Source organism: Aegilops tauschii, chromosome 7 (genome assembly GCF_002575655.3).
Source record: "Aegilops tauschii subsp. strangulata cultivar AL8/78 chromosome 7, Aet v6.0, whole genome shotgun sequence".
Taxonomy (NCBI): Eukaryota; Viridiplantae; Streptophyta; class Magnoliopsida; order Poales; family Poaceae; genus Aegilops; species Aegilops tauschii.
The window spans coordinates 558,715,835-558,720,038 of NC_053041.3; the positions used below are offsets into that span (position 1 = coordinate 558,715,835).

The window sequence follows — 4,204 nt, forward strand, 5'->3', positions numbered from 1 at the left end:
CGGCATAAGGGGTCCTCCGATCAGAGAAACCACACAGTAGCTCCAACTTTATGTCATACAACGTTTCTCTCTCATCATCTCCGATGCTTCTATTGTATTCATCTATGTCAAGACGTTTAAGACATTTCTATATTAACCTTGTTATTTTATATGGAGCCACCAACCGGGACTAACGGCGTATGATCAACCTTGCAAAATACATAGTGAAATATTTTGTTTGGACATAATTGCATTGATTAACTCCTCTGTATAACTAAAATACTAAAAGGACAGTAATAAATCATGTTTCAAATGCCAAAATGCCCTAGCTCTTATAAAGATTCCCTCTGGTTTGTCCGAAGTGGCACTTTCCAGCTATAAGTACGGAAACTCACTAGAGAGAAAGTGATGGCGGTGAAGCCGGTCACATCCCAGAGTGGGATCTCGGGGTATAAAACTTTTTCTTCACATTCCCTCCGGTGCGCCCTAACCATGGATAATCTTCATCATTTAACAGGATGCTTGGGTCAGTCTTGACTGTGAAGGGAGTAATTTCATGGAACTTTTCATAATCTTCTGAGAGGTCTGTCTTGTCCTCGAGTCCCACGATGACTATTTTCCCTGAAAGAACTATGTAGCGCTTTAGCTCATTGTATGATGCAATCGCTTCCTTATGTTTTATTTTTCTCGGTTTGGTAGACATGTCCTTCACATAGAAAACCTGCGCTACATCATTGCCTAGGACGAATGGTTCATCTGTGTACCCAAGATTGTTGAGATCCACTGTTGTCATTTCGTACTGCGGGTCTACCTTTACCCCGCCTCCTGTCAGATTGACCCATTTTCACCGAAACAAAGGGACCTTAAAAGAAGGTCCATAGTCAAGTTCCCATATCTCCTCTATGTAACCATAACATGTGTCCTTTTTCGTATTGTTGTTTGTTGCATCAAAGCGGACACCACTATTTTGGTTGGTGCTCTTTTTATCTTGGACGATCATGTAAAATGTATTCACATTTATCTCGTACCCTTTGAAAGTTAATATAGTCGAAGATGGTGACTTGTCCAACAAGTACAACTCATCTCCAACAGTATTGTCATTCATGAGATGTGTTTGCGACCAACCACAGAAAGTTGCCATGTGTGTATGTTCAATCCAGGGGTCAGCTACTCCGGGTTCTTGGAGCGTACAATATCCATGTGTTCCTCGATATACGGAGCCACCAAGGTGGAATTTTGTAGAACCACGTAGTGTGCTTGAGTGAAATAATGTCCGTCCATACATATTATTTAATCCTTTCCTCGTGTTCCACTATGTCTCCCCTCATGCCGCGATTTAGGAACACCAATCGGCTTAAGGTCAGGAATAAAGTCAACAAAAAACTCAATAACCTCCTATGTTTCATGGCCCTTGGAGATGCTTCCTTTTGGCCTAGGACGGTTATGAACATATTTCTGTAAGACTCCCATGAACCTCTCAAAGGGGAACATACTGTGTAGAAATACAGGACCCAGAATGGTAATCTCTTCGACTAGGTGAACTAGGATGTGCGTCATAATATTGAAGAAGGATGGTGGGAACACCAACTAGAAACTGACAAGACATTGGACCAAATCATTTTGTAACCTTGGTAGGATTTCTGGATCGATTACCTTCTGAGAATTGCATTGAGAAATGCACATAGCTTCATAATGGCTAATCGAACATTTTCTGGTAGAAGCGCCCTCAATGCAACGAGAAATAATTGCGTCATAATCACGTGGCAGTCATGAGACTTTATATTTTGGAATTATTTTCTCTGCCATATTTAGTATTCCCTTTATATTCAACAAGAAGTCAGACGAGACCTGCATACTGAGCAGGCATTCAAAAAATATTTCCTTCTCTTCTTTGGTAAGAGCGTAGCTGGCAGGCCCTTGATACTCCTTTGGATGCATGCCATCTTTTTCGTGCATACGTTGCTGGTCTTCACGTGCCTCTAGTGTATCTTTCGTCTTCCCATACATTCCGAAGAAACCTAGCAGGTTCACGCAAAGTTTCTTCGTCACGTGCATCACGTCGATTGCAAAGCAGACCTCTAGGACTTTCCAATAGGGTAGGTCCCAAAATATAGATTTCTTCTTCCACATGGGTGCATGTCCGTTAATGTCATTCAGAATAGATTGTCTGCCAGGACCCTTTCCAAAGATTACTTTTAAATCCTTGACCATATCAAGTATATGATCACCAGTACGGTGGTCAGGCTTCTTCCGGTGATCTGCCTCACCTTTGAGATGCTTGCCTTTCTTTATTAAGAGATGCCTGATCGGAAGAAATCAACGATGTCCCAGGTACATATTCTTCTTCCATTTATCCAAATATATATATTCTGTCTCATCTAAACGGTGCATGCATGCATTGTATCCCTTGTTTGTCTGTCCTGAAAGGTTACTAAGAGCAGGCCAATCATTGATGGTTACAAACAGCAAGGCTCGTAGGTCAAATTCCTCCTGTTTGTGCTTATGACACACACCTATACCTTTTATATCCCACAACTGTAAAATTTCTTCAAATAATGGCCTTAGGTACACATCAATATCGTTGTCGGGTTGCTTAGGGCCTTCGATGAGCACTGGCTACATAATGAAGTTCCGCTTCGTGCACAACCAAGGAGGAAGGTAATAGGTACATAGAGTAACATGCCAGGTGCTATGATTGCTGCTCTACTCCCCAAAAGGATTAATGCCATCTGCACATATATCAAACCATAAGTTTCTTGTGTCATCTGCAAACTCCGACCACTTTCTCTTGATTTTTCTCCACTGCGACCCATCAGCCGGTACTCTCAACTTCTCGTCTTTCTTACGGTCTTCTTTGTGCCATCGCGACAACTTGGCATGCTCTTCGTTTTGGAACAAATGTTTCAACCATGGTATTATAGGAGCATACCACATCACCTTGGCAGGAACCCTCTTCCTGGGGCGCTCGCCCTTAACATCATCAGGGTCATCGCAGCTGATCTTATAGCGCAATGCACCGCATACTGGGCATGCATTCAAATCCTCGTACTCACCACGGTAGAGGATGCAGTCATTAGGGCATGCATGTATCTTCTGCACCTATAATCCTAGAGGGCAGATGGCCTTCTTTCCTTCGTACGTACTGTCGGGCAATTCATTGTCCTTTGGAAGCATCTTCTTTAACACTTTCGGCAACTCTTTAAATCCCTTGTCAGATACACCATTCTCTGCCTTCCATTGCAGCAATTCGAGTGTGGTACCCAGCTTTTTCTTGTCATCTTAACAATTTCGGTACAACAAGTTTTGTGATGCTCTAACATGCGCTGCAACTTCAACTTCTCCTTTTCACTTGCGCATTTTCCCTTTGCATTAGCAATAGCCCGACCAAGATCATCAGCGGGCTCATTCGATGCCTCTTCTTCAGCTTCTTCCCCTATTGTAGTACCATCGTATTCAGGGCCTAGGATAGTATTCATCATCCTCTTCGTCTTCATTGTCTTCCATCATTACCCCTCTTTCTCTATGCTTGGCCAAATAGTTATAGCCGGACATGAAACTGGACCGAAGCAGGTGGCTGTGAATGATTTTTTTAGGTAGAGTAATTCCTATCATTTTTATAGAAATCACATGGACAACACATAAAACCTTTCCGCTTGTTTGCCTCAGCCGCACGGAGAAAACTATGCATGCCATTAATGAACTGGGGAGAGCATATTGGTCATCGTACATTCATTGCCAACACAGCTTCATTACACAACATCGAAGAGACTAAATTAATACAAGTTTATACATAAAGTTCATACACACTTACTCTCATAAAACAACAGACAACTATCAAGCTAAAGAATTTAAATGCAACAACAGATGCCATCATAATGGCAACTAAGGTAATAATTGATCCAACGGCATAATGATACCAAGCCTCTTTATTAATGGCATATTTTCTAATCTTTCTAATTTTCAAGCGCATTGCATCCACCTTGATCTTGTGATCATCGACGACATTGGCAAGATACAAATCCAATTTCATCTTCTCTTCTTCAATTCTTTTCAATTTTTCTTTAAAATAATAGTTTCCTTTTTCAACTAAATTTAACTTCTCGACAAGAGGGTCGGTTGCAATTTCTGGTTCACATACCTCCTAGATAAAAATATCTATGTCAACTTGATGGGCATAATTGTGATAAACATGAAATGAAACAAATAGTTATAAAAGATAATATAC

General features: G+C 41.3%; 1 pseudogene; it reads right to left on the reverse strand.

Moving 5' to 3' along the window:
• Positions 1-403: 403 nt before the first annotated feature.
• Positions 404-3,473, reverse strand: LOC141027388 (uncharacterized; annotated as a pseudogene).
• Between the last annotated feature and the right edge of the window lie 731 nt (positions 3,474-4,204).